We start from the raw sequence: 21,090 nt of genomic DNA on the forward strand, positions 1-21,090 counted from the left end.
AAAGATTAACAAGGATCCAACCACAAAACCCTAGCCTAACAATGAAGGAAATCTACCATACACAAATGAAGATACCTAAGACCATGCAAATAAACAAAATAAACCAAATATACCATTCACATGTCCAGTAGGGTTTCAATCTCCATTTTTTCCTATCTCCATTGATCTTGTTTGATATATTTTCTCTCCATTGATCTTGTTTGATATATTTTCTCTCCATAGATCTTGTTTGATATATTTTCTCTCAGATAATGAAGGAAAGTATCGTCTTATATAGAGAACACTATAAGAAATGAAGGGATAAGATTAAAAGGTGAAAAGATAAATGGTCGGATAGGATTAAAGGGTAGGTAGAGGAAATAATTAAATGATAAAGGGGGTACAAGTAAGAGAAGAATTAAGAGATGAGTGACATGTGTCATGGGTAGAAAAGGCTAATCAATTAATTAAATAAATAAATTTTTATTTAATTAATAGAGGAAATGGGATCAATTAAATAAAGAAAATATTTTTTTAATTTAGGAAGAGAACAATTTAAATAAATAAAAGTATCTATTTAAATGAGAAAAGGCTTAGAAGAGGATAATGAATTAATAAAATAAATAAGAATTTATTTAATTAATAGAAGACTTGGGATAATATAATTAAATAAATTAAATATTTATTTAATTAGACGGGACAATTTTAGGTGTCTACAGGAGTATTGAACATTTTTTCATTAAGAAAAGATACCTTAGGAGAGGTACAAAAACTCATCAAAGATTAATCTCTAATGGGTGTTGTATCATTAGAAAAGTTACGATAATATCATATTCTCACACCAAACTATCTTTATGGGTTAGATAAATTGTGGGAGAAGATAAATAATGGTTATGGATGAATGAAAAACACAAACTATTATCATATAAACAAAAGAGAATATTACAGATCTTGGATTGTATTTCAAATTGAATTAGAAAAGAAATATCTAACAACCTTATTTATCAAATTTACTTATGATATGCAATAATCAGAGTAATGTTCACTCAATGTATGCAATAAAATAATGACAAATCAGATCTAAAAATCACCATATCAAAAATATGCAAAATGTTACAAGCATCGAGTTCACCAAAATGCACTGGATGGAAAATTAGGTTTTTTACAAGTTAAGCCTTATAAAGTAGGAAAAAACCTAACTTTCAAAACAAAACATTAAAGGAAGGGAGAACTCAATTAATATAATGAAAGAGGATTGAATGTATATTAAGTTCTTTTTCCTTTGTCTAGTTGAAATTGATTTCAAAGTATTTAAATGCTAGATCTAGGATGAATGATGAAGAACTGACATTAAATAGTAGAAACAAAAAGCTACAGATGAGGATACTATGATCAACTTCAACAACTTTTTCAATGGTGGACTTTGCAGGAGGAGGTGAGCGGTGAGCAGGAAATTCAAATTTCAAATAGGGTGATGGCAGACTTTCTGTGCTTGGTGCTAGTGATCATGCAGGTTCCCAAGCATTCCAAGGTCCTATGGGGGACAGGCGACAAACAAATCGGTTGAAGATAAATGTTCCAAAGTAGGGGACCCACATGATAGAGGTAAATTAAAGAAATGGATGGATCTATTTCGATTTAGGCCTTTGGTGCATACTGGACTTCCAGAAGTTAAAAATGTTTCTGATCTGGCAACAATAGTTTTGGCTATATATGTGTCAGATAAGCTGGTTGATTTCTCTGCCTCTGGTCTCGCTATGACTTTGGCTGGGTGATTTTCTGGTTTTAGACCTAAAATTGATGTTATTAGGAACTTTATAAGGAGAAAATTGTTTCTCAAAGTCCAAGTGGATGTGGCAGCTTTTCCTAGGGGGGTTTTCTCCCTTTCTTTTAATATTAAAGAAGATTTGAATAAAGCACTCTGTGAAGGTCCGTGGATGTCGGCAAGTCAACTTTGGCTTTACAAAAATGGGCTCGTAACTTACCATTGGATGATTCCTTCTTCGGGTCGGCTCCTGTGTGGACGTGTCTTTCTGGCCTTCCATTGGAGTTTTGGAATGAGGAGGTTTTTAAAGGGATTGCGAGCTCCTTTGGGGAACTCCTATCGATCAACCCGATGACTGCAAGCAAATCTAGGTTTCTTTTTGCTTGTATTTGTGTTAATGTTAATCAAATGATGGATATGCCTCAATCCACTAAGATTTTGTCTAAACTGAGGAAATGGACCCAAGTGATTGATTACGAATCTCTCCTGTTTGTGTGTTTTCATTGTAAAATGTCAGGTCATTGGGCGAAATCATGTCCTTCCAAGAAGGGTAAGAATAGTAAAACTGATAGTAATCCGAAGTAGAAATGGAAAATGAAAGGGAAAAATTATGCTCCAACTTCAGAGTTAATCCCTGAGAAGGAAGCGGCCAATTTAGAAAATGAGGAAAATAAGGGTATGAATAACTACAAGGAAAACTCTAATTGCACCTATTCTAATAGTAAAAAAGAAAGTAATAAGGAGGAAGAGGATGGTACTCAAGACCTGGTTCAAAATACTGAATCTGCGGATTTGGAGGTTTATCTTATCATCTAGGGTAAAGTTGTTGATTTATCTAGTGATGATGTTTCAACTTCATTTAATAACAAGGAAAACAAGGAAGATTATAATGAAGCTCAGGATGGTAATATCTTGGAAACAGTGCCTTTGTTGTTATTAACTAGTGGAAGTCCTAAGCAAACTAGATATTTGAACCTGAACTCCCAATGTAAAACCCCTCCAAGAAGCATGGATACAATGGGTCTTGAGGGAAATCCTAGGATTTCTGGTAATAAAGAAGGCAAGTCAAATAAGGGAGGACCCAATGGAGGTATTTCAACCAGAAGCAAGAATAAGAAGGTTGCAGATATTGGGAATTAGAACAAAAAATAGGGGAGACCCTCTCTAAAGAATCAGAGGGAACAATAAAGTTGGAAGAACCATGCTAATGGAACACAGATTTCCATCAAGTCAGCCTTATCTCTGGTTGAATTATGAAGATAATTTCTTGGAATATCAGAGGGTTGAATGCCCCCCACAAGAAGGATGTCTTGCATAATATTGTTAGAGATCATAAACTAGATGTACTAGCCTGGAGGGTGCCTGTGGAGGCACAACTATCTTTTGGAATCAGAATTCCATTAGAGGTAAGGAAATTGATTCAAGGGTTAACAGGACCTTAGTTTTGCTTGAGCATATTAGGGATAACTTTGTCTGGGTTATATCTAATATCTATGCACCTAATACTAAAGATGGAAGAGATAAATTTTGGAGGAGTCTGGAAGAAGAGAGACAAATTTTCAGCTAAAAGTTGAATGATTATGGGAGATTTCAATACTCCCTTAAAAGAGGATGAAAATATGGGAGGCGTTCCTTTGAAGTTAGATGGAAGACAAGATCTCATGGAATTTATCAATGATCAATCTTTGACAGATGTGAATCTTAGAGGGATTAATTATACCCGGACCAATAGAAGAATTGGCTCTGATCTCATTCAAGTTAGGCTGGATAGATCTCTGATCTCCCCCGATTTTTTCTCTAAGTATAATTGTTCTCTAGTGTCTATCATTAAAATTGGTTCTGATCATTATCCTATCTCTTTCACTGCCAATCCTACTTCCTCAAAACATAATTTTCCATTTAGATTTGAAAAGCCTGGTTATCCCACCCCTCTCTAGAAAACTTTGTTTCTGAGTGGTGGAATTCAGAGGTTGAGGGTACTTATTTATTCAAAGTGGCCAAAAAGCTTAATATTATCAAAGCCAAAGTCACAATCTGGAATAAAAAGACTTTTGGAGATATCTTCAAAATGAAAGCCAATATTAAGATATATATTAAAGAAGTTCAAGATAAAATTCAAGTGGAAGGCCATTCTGAGGATTTGAGGAATTCTGAAAACGGGCTACTTTCCAAATACCATGAAATTATCTCTAATGAAGAAACCTTTTGGAGACAAAGATCAAGAGCATTATACTTGAAGGAAGGTGATAAAAATACCCAGTTTTTCCACGTGACTTCTCTTAAGCATAGGGCAGCCAACAGGATCTCAAGCTAATCCAGTAATAGGGGTATTTTGTTGGATGAAGATGAAATTAGAAAGGAACCTGTGGGTTTCTTTAGTAATATTTTGGGTGGTGAGGATTCTCTAGATATCATAAATCAAGACCTTCTTGCTCAAGCTATCCCTACCATTTTAAATAAGGATGACAACAAAAATCTATCTAGGATCCCTTTGAATTAGTAAATCAAAAAGGCAGTTTTTTCCTGTCTTGGAGAAAAGTCTCCTGGTCCGGATGGATTCCCTATGTTCTTCTTTAAAATTTTTTGGAATATTGTGGAGATTGACATCTGTAATGGTGTTAAATAATTCTTTGGGTCTTTATGGCTTCTCAAAAGAACTCAATGCTACCTTTATTGTCCTCATCCCTAAGATCCCTGGAGCTGATTCTCTCAATAAGTTTAGACCTATTAGTCTTTGTAATTCTTTTTACATGATTATATCTAAGGTGCTCACTTCTAGAATGCTAGATATCCTTCCTCACATAATTTCTACCCAACAAAATGGTTTTGTCCCTGGTAGACAGATTCTGGATTCCATCATTTTGGTTCATGAGAACATTCATTCTCTAACTGTCACTAAAAAATAGGGCTTTTTTCTGAAGCTAGGTATGTCCAAGGCCTATGGTAGAGTGAATTGGTAATTCCTTTTCAGAATTATGAAAGCTTTTGGGTTTATGGAAAAGGTGATATAGCTATGTTCTTAGCTGACTAGTACTACCTCTTATGTTTTTATTATTAACGGATCTCCCTCCAGTTTCTTCAAAATTTCTAGAGGCCTAAGACAGGGGCATCCTATATCTCCTATCTTCTTTACTATCTTGGTAGAAAGTTTGGGAAAATTTATTATGATAAGTGTGGAGGAAGGGAAACTCAAAGGCCTTAGGCCTTCCTCATCCAACTTAACCTATACTCATGAACAATTCGTAGATGACTCTATTACCATGGGAGAAGCTACCATAAGAGAAGCTAGAAATATGAAGATTGTCATGGATTCCTATGAAGCTGCTTTTGGGCAAAAAGTAAATTGGGATAAGAGTTCTTTGTTCTTCATCAACACCATTGTGGATAGACAAAGAAGGATTGAAAGGATCCTTCGATGTAAAATTGTAAAGTTTCCTTCTACTTATTTGGGTCTCCCTCTATGCTTAAAGCCTTTAGATAATTTCAAGATGAAGTTGGTTGATAGATTTAATTCCAAACTAGCTGGGTGGAAGGGAGCCCTCCTCAGCCAAGTGGGTAAGGTGATGATGCTTAAGGCTACTCTTTAAAATCTGCCTATCTATGCCCTTAGTTTGTTTAAGATCCCCAGGAAGTTTGGTGAGGCCATTGAAAGAATACCAAAAAAATTGTTATGGTCAAGAGTGGAAGATAAAAATAGAATCCATCTTATTGCTTGGAATAATATTTGCACTCCTAAGGCTTTTGGGGGCCTGGGAATAAGGAACATTATGATGATGAACAATGCCCTATTAACTAAACAAATTTGGAGAATGAAAGGGGAGGAAAGGGAATGGAATTCCATTTGGGAAAATAAATACCTTCATATGCAACCGTCTGATGAAGAATTTATCGATAATTCCTTCCTTGTGGATGGCTCTGCTATTTGGAATGTTATTCAAATGACTAAAGTCTGGGCTGCTACTGGAAGAAAGTGGAAACTGGGTAATGGGAGAATTATAAGATTCTAGGAGGATAGATGGCTAATGCATAAACCGCTAGAGGAAATCCCCATTCTTAATGAATAGAAAGACTAGTTTAAAAGAGGGTATGGAGACATTGTTAGGGACTACTAGAGAAATGGTAAGTGGATTGAGTTTAGCCAAGTTTTCCCGAGCCTAAGATTTTCAGAGACCTTTCTCTCTTCCAAAATCTTTATGGAGCATTCTGAGGATTGTATGATTTGGAAGGAAACTTCTGATGGGTGATATTTTGTTCCTTTAGCTGTCTCTATACATTACAAAGTTTCAGATGAGATTTCTTTGTGGGCAAAAGTGTGGATGAATAATTTGACTCCCAAAATTAATATCTTCTTTTGGATCTTTATCCAAAATAAGGTGCTAACAATTGATAATCTCCATAAGCATGGATTTGTTTTTCCTAACAAATGCTCTATTTTTTGTTAGGCCCAATATGGAAAGTTAATGTACTGAGAGGGGAGGGGTGAATCAGTACTTCAAAACTTTTCTTCAACAATAACTTTACTATTATGCATAAACCGAATAGTGCAATAACATAATATAAAGCTAAAACAAATAGATAACAATCATACATGATTCACTCCATAACACATATATTTTGGTTATGCAGAAACTCTTGGTTAGAGAGAAAAACTGTGGTGGGGATGGCACCCACAACTTCACTACTACAATAATAAAGGTTGCCCGGTTAGAGCTACATGTTTGGCTATTTCTGATAGTTTACCCTGTTAGGAGTATCAAGATCTGTTAGATCTACCTTGCTAAAGGCTTTTACAACACTTAATATAAATGATGCACCTAGTTAGAGGCTTTACAATTTATAGACTTGATTAGAGTCTTTTACCCTGTTAAAGGTTTCTCTTACAACTTCAAAATATTACAATACAATCTTAACAAATATCTACAACTTTACATCTGGAATGTTATAGCAGATTCTATGTGCCCAAAATAAGATTACCTTGCTTATATCATACCTCGATAACCCATATAGTAACTAGGTAAACCCTTCTGTTTACTCTGTTCTTTGACTATTCTCTGAAATCCTTCTCAGTGACCTTTGTGTCTTTGTAACAGTCATAACACTTAGTGCTTTCACATGTCTTGCTTCATATATTTCTATATCTTCCCTTCTGTCATACTACATGTATATTTATGATCTTAATCCATGTTGTATAAATAGATCTCTTATGTCAGTGATCCATTCATTACTTCAATCTTACAAACATGTTTTATCGAATGAATAACCATGCAAAATATTTCATTGGTTAGATGACCTCAAAATCATACACAATCTTTAAGTGTAATTTCCAATGTGATAACAGTTCTATGTGCCTCGATCTTGTAACACGTTTTCATATGTATGTCCAGGTTCAATGAATCTGATAACACATTTCACTCAGTGTATATCAACTCGGTGTGTCATCTTTGCTGCTCAGTAGACATGGAATGATACTCGGTAGACATCTCAGTGTATACTACGCTCTGAGACTACTTTCTTCTATAACCGACTGGACTGTGCATACCGACTGAATATTTCGGTAGAGATAATTGACTTAGAGTATATAGAATAACTTTGAACATAAAAACTAATGGCAACTTGATAAGTAGTAACAATCTCCCCTTTTGACATTAGTTGAGATGTTTGACAAAAAATACTTTCAAAGTTATAACTCAATAATCTATATACTTGCAAAATTTGACTACACTGTAAGTATATACAATAGTCAATGAAATCAATGAAATAATATATCCGAATATACTCCCCTTATCAATATACTATACAAAACTCTGATTTTGCATGCTCGGTGATCTGCTCTTGGTCTTTGCTTATTGTTTTGTTCACTACTCAGTTCACTACTCTTGGGTACTCTTCTTACTCTGCCCGATATACTCCACATGTATACTACACTCCTTGATTGATACTATACTTTGATGCTTTGAATACTATATCACTCCCCCTTTTTGACAAACATCAAAATTTAGTTACCATTGGGTGGTGGCAACTAGTCAAAAATGGATTTATACTTTGTCTGTGCTTCAGTGAGAGCGACAAAGAGGGCATCGTTTACACTATCCATTAAGGAATTTTGTGTTTGAATATCAGCCAATAATGATATAAAGCCATCTAAAGTGCTTCCCTCTTGTGTAGTAGAAAAGTATGTGGCTCGGTTGATTTGTTCTTGGACAGATGAAAGATGAGGAAGGAATAATGTTTGAAGTGTCATTATGTCCATCTTGATCTTGTGTTCTTCATTTCTTAGGTCCAATTGTTGAGCCATGAGCTGTTGTACCTTTGTATAGAAATTCTGAACTGAATTGGGCTCAGTGGTCAACTTATTTGAGAGATCAGCAATCTCTTTCTCAATTGCTTCTATTTTATTTTTGATGTCTTTAATGAATAAAGAAAATGTAGAGAGTTTTTGAAATAAATAATGAATGTGCTTGAATTGAGGGGTCAACTCAGCAAAAAATTTGACAAGTTTGACTTTTCCAATAGCTATAGATTTTTGTACCTCTTCTATCATTTTTGTAGTGAGCTCCTTGTCTTTTAGCTTGCTCAAATATTCCAATGCATCTACTCCAGATGTCTCTATCTTGGTTAGGAGTTCATCCAATTGAATGTGGATGGCTGCATCTTTTGACACTGTAGCTTCAGGTAGCATATCTATTAAGAGTGCTTTCACCTTCTGAAGTACTTTATTTTTCTTTTGAATGGCCATTTGCTTCTCTTGTTCGGCCTTTGCTTTGCATAGTTCACCAAAATCAATGAGTGCTTTCCCCTTTAATTTGGATATATCAACATTGGGCAACACTATTGGTTTTGACAAATCTACTTTGAAACTATGCTTTTTCATCTTCTTTTCTTTACCTTTCACTAATTGAACTAAGACAAGGGCTTATGAGGCTTGATGACCCTCGGTAGGTTGCTCGGTAGAGGCAACACTTTGGTCAGTTTCTTTAGCCTTTGTAGTGTCCTTTGGTGTCTCGGTACTCAGTGTCTTAGTTGCAACATTTTCAGTGCTAGAAGGTGCTTGAGATGTCTATTCTTGAGTAGTACCTTCTCCTGCTGTAGACTTGTGATCTTCAATGCTTTTATCTATATCCTGAGGGGTTTCGATTGAGACAGGTTGATTGACCAGTGGATAAGGCTGAACTTGTCCCAAGACTAATTCACTAGATACAAGTTTTTCATATGCATTGCCTTCTATCATTTCCTATTCCGGTGCCTCTGTATCCATGATATCTTCATCTATTTGAATGGTGTCAGCAGGATCTTACTCGGTAACATCAAGATCTTTCTCGGTGACATCAACTATTTCCACTTCAGCTTGCTCACCGACATCCTTGTTTCTAAAAATTTCCTGCCACTTTTCTTTTGTCTCATTTTCCACTTCAATATACAGCCCATTCATCAGTTTCAAGGCTTTTTGTTTGACGAGGAACTTTGTGTGGTAGGTTGTCAAATGTTCTTTTACTTCAGCTACCGACATGTTAGGAAAGAGATGTACCAAACTTCTTTCTCTGATCTATTTCTCCAAGTCCAGGGCATATTGCCACCTGTTATCAATATGTGCATATAATTCTTTTGGGAGAGAATTAGAGACTTCTAATGGGACCAATCAAAATTTTAGAAGTGTGCAGATGACAACTTCTTCAATTTGTCTCTTTTCATCTACATTTATGGTTTCATACTTAACATACCTGAATCCTCCAAATCCACCATATTCTTTCAGATTAGTACAAAAAATTTCAACACTATGTACATTTACCTTCTTGCTCTTGACAATCTAAAATTTGCTTTCATCCTTAGATTCTGTGTCACTAGACTCTTTTGCCAAAATGAGTCTCCGAGTAGATTTCTTGTAATTCTTTGTTACCTTAGAAATAGTAACACTCTTTGTTTTCTTACTCGGTGAAGCTACAGATGCTCTAGTGTTAGGTTGCTTTGCTGGAGGAGTCGGTGAGGCCTTTGATGTGTCTTGTTTCTTTCTTTTCAACACTTCTCCCATAGGCAATTTAGTGCTCAGTGTTATAGCTGCCTCTTGGGCTTCAGATTCCTCTTTCGTAATGGCTATAGTGCCTTTGACAGGTGTGGAGGAAGAATCTTCTCCGAATTTCTTTGATAACTCCTTTATCATCTTTCTTGCATTTCTTGTAGCTTTGGGTACTACAATGCTCATTTTTACTTTTTCCTTCACTTCTTCAAAGGTTCCATACCTCAGCTCGGTAGCATGCCTTGGCAATGTGACAAATGCATCAATTTGTTGTTGTGTGATGTCAAAATCAATCTCGTAACCCATAGGTGACAAAGATTGAGTTCTTGGTTCCACAACATTCACATAACAATAATCAGTGTCTACCTCAAAACATATGTCATCTTTGTATTTTTCCACTAGCTTGGGTGGAATCTGGTACTTGTTATGCATTTTCTCTTGAAATTTACTGAAGTAATCATCCATAATATCATTAAAATTATCACCTAGCTTCTTAATGAAGTCATTGATCTGATGGGTGATTGGTCAGTGTAGTTCCCAAACAACTTTACCGAATGATGGAAACAATTTTCAAAATAGAAAAACATGCATACAAGTAGTGATCCAAACTTTAGTGTATTAGCCGAGTTGTTCTTCTTCGGCTTCCTGATGGTGTTTAGATTCTTAAATAGGTTTTTCAGCAACACCTCACATAGATCAATTTTCATGCCTTTCTTCATATCTTCCACAACATTCACACCATATCCTTGTATTGTAATCCCATCGTACTGCAGAATACTGTCGGTAAGGATCTATGTGAGCTCGGTAACCTCTAGCATTTTCTCGGTGTGCAGACCACATATAGTTCTTTTGCTTAAGCCAACAATTCTCGGTACTATGTCCATATCTATTGCAGTTTTTACAAAACCCTTTGAATTTTGCCTTCTGATAATTGTTAACAGACTTTGTCCTACATTGATTAGATGTGTGACCATATTTATTGTAATTGTAAAAATAACCATTGGACTTAGTGACATTCGGTTGCTTACCTTTTCTGATTTGGCACATGTTGGCAGTGTGACCTTGATTTCCACAGTAGTTGCAAATAGGCTTCTTTCTTTTGATGTTCTTCTTGATTCCAGCTTGCTTTGATGATTCTCCTCTCTCAGTAGAGTCTTTTCCTTTGTAACTGAGTCCTGCATCTTTGTTGGGTCTTCTTGTATTCAGTTGCTCATCCAACATTTTTGATGCTTCATAACTCTTCTTCAGTGTTTCTTTGGATTTCATCTATGTTTCAAGTTCATTGGTCAACCTTTATACTTCAAGTTTCAATGCTTGATTCTCACCATCTTTCAGATTTGCTTCATGATGTGCATAACCTAGTTGATCTGACAGGTTTTGTTGAATTCCAATCATCCTTTTGATTTCATCATTCTTATCAGATAATAAGGCTTCAAGTTGTTGTTTCTCTCTTTCTAGATCTCTTACCTTATCCTTGGCTGTTCTCAATGCATCAAGATTTTCAGTCATCTGTGTGCTAAAATTTTCATGTTCTCTTTTCATTGCTTTTAGTTGATCAGCCAGTACTTTGTTCTTTTCTTTCAATACTAAAATCATTTCTTCAGTATCTTCAGATATACTATTCTCAAATGATGTCTCAATTTGTTCCACTAAATCTTGAGAGTCCTGCAAATCATCAGATAATCTTCTTCTCACTTTCAATGATTTCTGCATTTGTCTTTGCATATCTACAATCACTTGATTAGCATGATCCAGCTCTTCTTGCAGATACACAAGCCTCTGAGATTGTTTATAGCCTTCCATTGATAAGATCTTTCTCTTTAGGCAGTTAAACCTTTTTCCAAGATTGAAGCTCTGATACCAATTGTTAGGCCCAATATGGAAAGATAATGTACTGAGAGGGGAGGGGTGAATCAGTACTTCAAAACTTTTCTTCAACAATAACTTTATTGTTATGCATAAACTGAATAGTGAAATAACATAATATAAAGCTAAAAAAAATAGATAACAATCATACATGATTCACTCCATAACACATATATTTTGGTTACGCAGAAACTCTTGGTTAGAGAGAAAAACTGCGGTGGGGATGACACCCACAACTTCACTACTACAATAATAGAGGTTGCTCGGTTAGAGCTACATTTTTAGCTATTTCTGATAGCTTACCCTGTTAGGAGTATCAAGATCTGTTAGATCTACCTTCCTAAAGGATTCTACAATACTTAATCTAAATGTTGCACCTGGTTAGAGGCTTTACAATTTATAGACTTGATTAGAGTCTTTTACCCTGTTAAAGGTTTCTCTTACAACTTCAAAATATTACAATAAAATCATTACAAATATCTGCAACTTTACATCTGGAATGTTATAGCAGATTCTAAGTCCTCAAAATAAGATTACCTTGCTTATATCATACCTCGGTAACCCATATAGTAACTTGGTAAACCCTTCTGTTTACTCTGTTCTTTGACTATTCTCTGAAATCCTTCTCGGTGACCTTTGTGTCTTTGTAACAGTCATAACACTTAGTGCTTTCACATGTCTTGCTTCATATATTTCTATATCTTCCCTTCTGTCATGCTACATGTATATTTCTGATCTTAATCCATGTTGTATAAATAGATCTCTTATGTTGGTGATCCATTCATTGCTTTGATCTTATAAACATGTTTTATCGAATGAATAACCATGCAAAATATTTCATTGGTTAGATGACCTCAAAATCATACACAATCTTTAAGTGCAATTTCCAATGTGATAATGGTTCTATGTGCCTCGATCTTGTAACACGTTTTCATATGTATGTCCAGGTTCAATGAATTTGGTAACATGTTTCACTTGGTGTATATCAACTCGGTGTGTCATCTTTGCTACTCAGTAGACATGGAATGATTCTCAGTAGACAGCTCGGTGTATACTATGCTCTAAGACTACTTTCTTCTATAACCGACTGAACTGTGCATACCGACTGAATATTTCGGTAGTGATAACCGACTTAGAGTATATAGATTAACTTTGAACATAAAAACTAATGGCAACTTGATAAGTAGTAACATTTGCTGCAAGGAGGAGGAGTCTACCTTCCATATCCTCTACTAGTGCACTTTCAGTCAGGATATTTGGAATATAATTCTTAATAAGTGGATGTTGAGCTGGGTTTTCCTGAACTCACTAGAAGAGTTATGGCAGCAATGGTTTTTCCCTAGCTCTAATTCTAAGAATGTTGAGCTCTGGAAACTTATTCTCCCCATTGTTACCCAGAACATTTGGAAGGAGCATAACAATAAGATTTTTAGGGAAAAAAGTGTGAACCCTGAAGTGGTGGTGGATAAAATTTATAGAGGGATCCATGATTGCTTATATGGCATTGATATTGGGTTATCTGCTAAGGAAGATTTTAATGAAAGATGAAACCTTTCCAATAGTATAAATAGCAAGGATAAAGGTAGAGATGGTCTTTTCTAGAGATTTCCTCCCCAGGGATTGATCAAGGCCAATTTTGAAGGGCCATCTAAGGGAAATCCTGGCAATGCTGAATATGGGGGTATTGTCAGGAATTTTGCTGGAGGTTGTCTTGTGGCTATTGTTGGTCCTTTGGGTAACCAAACGAGCCATTATGTTGAAGCTTTGGCTTCCCTTAATACTCTGATTATTGCTAAAATTCTCAATCATACAAATTATGGTTGAAGGGAGATTCTCTTAATATTATTAAATACCTAAAGGGTGAAGCTGAGCCTTCGTGGTCTATCGAAAATATCATTTTTAAGGCCAGAGAAATTATTACTAGTTTTAAATCTGTTATTATTGAGCATGCTTTTAGGGAAAAAAATGTCGTCGTGGATGGTCTTGCTAACCTTGGCTTTATATCCAAAAAACAAAGCATATGGAATGGTGAAGATAATATTGATTTCAATATTAAAGACATCATTAGAAAGGAAAAAATTATGGGGAAAGAAAGATTGCATTTTAATCATGGCTATATTAATGATTAAACATCAAAACTTTAAAAAGGAGATGATAGCTTGTCTGAAAGGCAGAGTTTTAAATAAGAATATTTAAAATTTGTATGCTATGTGGGTTCTTATTTTCAAGTGTCCGAGTGTCATCTGGAAGCTCACTTTGAATTTGCTGAAGCATTTAAATTGCAGAACAAATTCAATAATGGGAGGTGACCTTAGAAGAGAGGAACCCGATAACCCTTCTAGATAGCAGGAGATGCCCAAGGTCTAGACGAAGTAGGAGAAGGTTTTTATGAAGCCGTTCATGGAAAAACTAGTGGATTATGAGAAAAGCAGAGTTAACTTGGCGGGTACTAGAGTGACTGAAAACCAGAAAAATGGCACTTTCAAAGTCCATGGTGTCAAATTCAAGTTGGACGCGGACCTCATCTCTACAGTCATAGGTATGCCCCATACTGGCCTCAATTTCTTTAGGTACCTGAATGTCTCGAATAATGCAGTGAAGCTCTTTCCGCGCAAAGATAAGGATAGAGCTAAATTAAGCAAAGCGTCTGGGGGGTATTATGAAGCATCTAACATTAAAAAAATTTGGGGTTCTGTGCTTGATGCCATTATGGAGTATATCACCGTGGAGGGTTGCTTCACTAGGATCCATAGCTATCACTTTGTGCTTCTGAACCACTTTAGGCATGAAAAATGGGTGTCTCTTCCTTATTACCTTTTCAGGTCCTTGTCACGCTCGTTGAACAAGCACTGCAAGAACCCCTCTTCTCCCATGCTACATTATGGTCTTATTTTACTCATTTATGAGCATTGTAAGATTTTGGTGATTCAAGAAAACAAAAGGCTATTGGTGTCTAGGCAAAGGAAAGAGGAAAAGTGATGATTCTAGGCCCAACAATGATGAGAAGAAACAGAGTAAAAAGTCTAAAAAAGGCTTTGCGGAGAAAATTGTGGAGGACACGGATTTGAGCCATAAGCATAAGGATGTGGAGGTTGATCCTGAGTATATAGGAAAATAAGGTAGTGATACGGAGACTGATGATATTGATAGGTGATGAATAATGATGAATAGAAAATACCCTAACTGGTACTGATAGGGGAGGTGAATTAGTACATACAAAAACTTCTCTGTAAATTATCAAGTTAAAACAATGCTAACCGATTGTCATCATTACTGGACTTAACCATGGCAATACTGGTTAAACATAGTAAGACTTCAAACAACATAAACCAGTAAAACTGAACACTTTAATTACATTCAATGCTTGATAACTACTTCACCCATAAACATATGCATGTGGTTTATCTGTAATACCATAACCATTAGCTCTGCATGCATAATCACTTAAACAAATAATTATTAACCATCACATGAAAAATGCACAACTCATCACACACAAATTTTTTACGAGGAAACCCAAATGGGAAAAACCAACGTGGGGATGAATACCCACAAGATTGTTTTTAACTCTTTTGAAGCTCTCTCTGTTAGGAGCCTAGTCCGGTTAAAGACTTTACAATAAGGTTCTGCTAGGAACCAATCCTGTTAAAACCCGGTTAAGGGATGACAATATACCCTATTAAAGGTTAAAACCTTGTTAAAGGTTACCTTGCTAGAGGATTTAAAGACCTCAATGAACTTGAGTCACCTGGTTAGAGGATTTTCAATAAGCCTATTAAAGCTACCCGATAAAGGGATTTTCCTTCTATTGAAATGGTTAGAAGACAACAGGTAAAACTCTGATCTGATAACAACACTATATGCTAAGGCAGATCCTTTTCAGTTTGTCTACTCTGCAATCACACTCTATAGTTTTCCACTCACTAGTCTAGAAAGTATCTAATCACTTAGATGCACACACAATATTTGCCAACACAAACAATAACAAACATTATCAACCTTATAGACAACAATTAGGTCGGTGGCATAAACCCTAAGCATTTTAGGTTTACAATACAACGGTCCAATCCTGCCCATCCAAACACTTTGCATAGAATAAAACAATCTCAAACAGATCACAAGTCATTTTGCATTGTCCATTCTTCACCACACATGGGAATCAGTAACCCATCACATTCTCTTCTCATACCACTAAGAAGAATGTTCATTACTGATGTAGACATTTAATGCAATCGATCTTCACATGCAAGATCCTCAAGGAAATCCTTCACGTGTACAAAAATGACATGGCATCTCAATCTCATCCTTATCCCTTAGTTAACTCATCACATAATATCATCGGTTGCATCGCACAAGCTGGATTGCCAAACTGGAAACCCTAGAGCTGAGACTACCAACTGGTAGTCACACTTAGGGAAACCCTAACACCGGTTCACTACATCTCTTCATACCGGTTCACCAACTTGATCAGTAATAACAACTTCTTCCAATCTTCATATCGGTTGACCTATACTTATTGACATCAATGACAACATATATTATCATCATATCGGTTTATCAAATGCCAACAACAGGGCGGAGAGATGGAAAAATGAGGAAGTGGGGGAAGAGGAAGGAAGAGAAGAGGAAGATTCCAGCTTGATCAAGGAAACATCCAGAATGGATAGTGGTAATGAGAAGGAAAAACAAGAAGAGGATGAGGGTAATAAGGAGGAACCTATCCATAGTGCGAGCTCTGGTGATATCAACAATTAGCCCATGGAGGAGCCTGATAACCTGAAAAACAGGGGGACAAGGAAATGGAAACAGAGCTAAAAAAGGATGAGGATACGAGCATGGAAAAAGATAGAGCTGGTGATGAGATGAATACTGGTATGCTTATCTTGGATAAGCTTAAGAACCAGTTTGATGCTCGTCTAGGTTTCAATAGATGGGTTTATGAAAGAATTAATAAAATGGAAAAAAAGGCTAAACATCAGGAAGAACAGGGACAGAAAGGTGAAAGCAACCTGGAGCAATGGAAAAAGGAAATGGATGAAAAGGTGGAGAAGTTGCAAGTTCAGATCAACAAGCTGGAGGAAGGGAAGGCTGCCATGAAGAACTTCCTGATTCTGATTCCCGAGATCCTCAACTTTGCGACCAGGAACATGGAGGAAATAGCCAAACACCTTGATGGTCCCAGCCCTACCAAGTCTATTGTGGACCTTGATGCTGAAGAGGTCTCTATTGAGGCTGGGAATTTGGATAGTACTCTTGGAGGTGCAGCTAAAAGGACCAGGGCGATCTTGAAAAAGGTTGGCTTGGCTTCATCAAAGGAATCCCTATCCTCGGGGAGAATATCAAAGAAATGCAAGGGACTAGCAAGAAATTGGCTAATGCCCTTAAAAACATAATGTAATTTGTCTTTTTTCTATTTTTGCTAGTTGTTGATGGTAGTGTTGGACTTTTGTGCTAGTAGTGTTTGACATTTGTGCTGGCTTTTGCTGGCTTTTATGGTTCCTTTGTAAAGGGTTTTGGGGTCCCTTGAAAACCTGGTTTTTCTGTAATCAAAAACAAGCTACAGATGAGATGCCAAGGCACAAGATAAAGTATGAATAGTAGAATAAAAGAAGCACGTATGATAGAAAGTTCAACCCCAAAATATGGGATTGTGCAACGATTTATGTCACAGTCCTTGATGTCAAATGTAGCCTGTTAGTGTAAACAAGGTTATTATCAAACTAGTTATGACTAGGTTTGACTTTTTCACACTTAGTTTAAGTTTAATTAGGCTAGTTGAGTTTGTTGTCAAACCTCATGTGGTGTAGACACGTGTCCTCCCTTTTGTAGACACCTTGTGCATGCACACTTGCCACTTGCCCATACACTTGTCAATTGAGATACAAGTGTTGCATGATTGGAGGGTTAGTTAGTGGTTGTGTCCAACCATCTCACCTTCTTCTCCTTGCCTACTTATGAAAGAATTTATTATCATGGTCATTGAGCAATCTAGAGCAATCTTAATACACTAAATTGACTTCATTCATTTCTTGTTGTTTATTTCTTAGATTCTAGAAAATCATTTCATGGTATCAGAGCAGTTAAGAAATAGTTTGAAGCCTTGTAAAAGTTTAGATGATGATTTTTTAGGGTGAATTTCTTCTGTTGTTTGCACACAGAGTCAATCTTAGTTTGGCAATGGCGTTTGAGGTCATAGAGGGCAATCCCTACCATCAGGCCTTTCATACTCCCTGTAGTCAAGGAACGCGCCAAGTCAAGCAATGCAAAAAGGCCAAGATCTCTCTACAGAGTATAAGGCCATTGCAGATGTGTTTCAACTGAGTAGCGCATCGACTAGTGAAGGAGCCTGGATGCGAGTTAGTTTGAAGGTCGAATTGGTGAGGGCGGCTATTGCCCTTTGTCACACCAATGTTGCGCCACAACAAAACTGCAACGCTGACTCCTTACACAACACCCTCCATGTTTGCACCATATGCGACATCCTCTTGCCAGGCATTTTGCAGATTGCAGGTCGAAATAGTTGGTTGGGTGAAGACGTTTGGGGATATTTTTGGTTGAAATGCGCACAAAATCAATTGTCGCGCTTTTCTCTCTTTCCCTATGTTTTTTCGACTTCTTCTCACAATCAGAGTCATCATCGTCTTCATAGATTATTTTTCATGCCTTGTCTATTTCAGCTTATATCATGATTGATTTTGTAGTTATTCATGAGTCTGTGTCATCATCCAATTTGACACCTTATGGTGGAGTACTAGATTCACATCAGTTCATATTTCACCTACATGTATGGTCCCTGTTCCTGAATCTAGTGTAGCTTTCACATCCATCTATGGTCCCTATTCTTAAATCTTGGTCACATGAGAGCATTGGCTTGGAGATCATTGAGAATTCTTTGAAGACATCATTTCTCTTTTGGAGAGGATTTTTATTTCCCACTGTTTTTTTCTCCTTTTTTCCACTTATGGGAAATTTGTACATGGGTACCTAACATGGCCTAGTAGCCGGGACCCATTAGCTTTTGTTTTACTTCTCCCTAAGTTGCACTTAACGGGGGGTGTTAGTGTAAACAAGGTTATTATCAAACTATTTATGACTAGGTTTGACCTTTTCACACTTCATTTAAATTTACTTAGGCTAGTTGAGTTTGTTGGCTCACCTCATGTGATGTAGACACATCTCCTCCCTTGTGGAGACACCTTGTGCATGCACACTTTCCACTTCTCATACACTTGTCAAGTGAGCTACAAGTGTTGCATGATTGGAGGGTTAGTCAGTGGGTGTGTCCAACCATCTCACCTTCTTCTCCTTGCCTTCTTATGCAAGGATTTATTCTCATGGTCATTGAGCAATCTAGAGAAACAATTGCAATAGACCTGAGTTATATCATTAAGTATTTACTTCAACATTTCCATTTAAAAATTCAATTCAATTCAAAGGTTAATTTCAAACATGGGGTTAGAATAAGGAAAACCCCTATCAATAACTTCATTTTCCTTCTTTTTATGTGTAGGTGAAAGATTCAGGAGCCACAGATAGAAATTTTGGTAGATGAGGCAATAGTGGTCAATTCTAACTTTTATAGAGGCAAAAACCAATGGAATGGAGAAAATCTACTACAAACCCAATAATTTCTGATGGGATTTCGGGAATATATTTTGGGTAATATCTTGATTCCAAAATATTTCAGTTTGTCTGTGAAATGTTTTTCCAGAATCTAAGAAATAAACAACAAGCACAAATGAATGAAGTCAATCTAGTGTATTAAGATAATGGATGATGATCCAATTCCCTTTAGATGTGATGGCAAGTGTTGATGCAATAACATGACTTGATATAACATGAACATGAATGACCTAATAAAACACAGATGCATGCATGAAGATTTATGTAAATTGTTTTTCTCCATGATGTTGAAATGCTTGAAAGATATGGTGGGATGAAATCATGCCTTGAATGTTTGATGTTTGATTTTGAGAGATAACAAATTCTTATGATATGAGTGGATGTAAAAATGAATAGGAAGAATGTTCTTGTATAGGGCTCCCAAGGTAAATTATCAAGTATGCCAACCTCTAATGGTCAAATTACAACATGGAGGACTGAAACCACCAAGTTAGGAGAGTGGCTCAACCCATTTAAATTGGATCTTGTTTAAGGAGGACAAGGATGCCTAGGGCATCCCAGTCCTATACTAGGATGCCCAAGGCACCATGGTTAATTGAAAATAGGTTAGACAAGTGGGATATTAGAGGACCCCATCTGACGAATGGGTTATGTTCTTTGCATGCAAATATATGACATTAGATTCAAGGTGAAAATATTGTAAATAGACATAGGAGAGAGAGAAGATATGACACACTAAAGTAGGGGCACAAAAGGTGGTGTATATTGTTTATGGTTGCAATTTATGGTACTACACTATGGTGCCTAGTGTCATAAATATTTAGTCAACTATGGTACATAGCTCCATGGTGTTCATGGACTATGGTGGCTAGCTCCATAATCCCCTAGAAGGGGTCCAAATTTTAATATATTATAGTGTCACTTTCTACCATTTGATAATTAATCTTGATATTTAGATATGACCATTGGAAGTTGGCCTAAAATTGAAAATACCTTGAGAACCCTATATAATGAAATAATATTTAATTCATTTCATAAACTAGAAATTTAATTTTACAAGAAAGTATTTTTCCATCAAAATTTGAGCTAAAAATGAGGAGCATCAAGCAACAACAAGTTATCTTCAAGAATATTTTCATGATATATTTTGTTATTATTTATCATGTTATTACATCAAACACTTGGAAGAAAATTATCTAAAGGTATTTCCATCACCACCATTATTAAATCAAAAGGTATAATCTTCTCAATTCAGAATTTAATTTAAGATTTAACGTATACCCTACTAGGGGTAAGCTTTCTTCTAATAATTAATAGTTGTAGTTGATGCTAATTCCTACATAGGGTTTGACTTAGGAAAACCTGTATAGAGACCAACATTTTTCCTCTCTCTATCTATAGGTTATAGACTGAACTATAGAAAGGTGTAGATTTGTGCAAAGAAGAATGAGAAACACAAACCCAAACATTGAATAATTTTTGGAGAGGGTGAAATATAGAACTTCCTGGCCAATGATCTGAAATCTCATCTTCTAGGACACTTGCTAGGACTATGGCACCTAGCTTTACTATCATACTATTTTAAACTTATATTTTAAATGTAAGTTCCTCTCTACATACCACTTCCAAAGTTATACTTTTGAGTTGATTTCCTATTCTATATCTTTATATTTATATTGATTAGTGCCTATTTTGCATTAGTTTCCATCTTAATCATACCCAATCATATCATTGCAGAAAGTGGAATAGTTGATCATAATGCCCAGCTCTCCTAAGAGACTAAATTTGGGCCTAATTTATTGTCCACTAGTGAAATGATAATGGCAATTGGAAATGTTTCCTAGTT

Source organism: Cryptomeria japonica, chromosome 9 (genome assembly GCF_030272615.1).
Source record: "Cryptomeria japonica chromosome 9, Sugi_1.0, whole genome shotgun sequence".
NCBI lineage: Eukaryota > Viridiplantae > Streptophyta > Pinopsida > Cupressales > Cupressaceae > Cryptomeria > Cryptomeria japonica.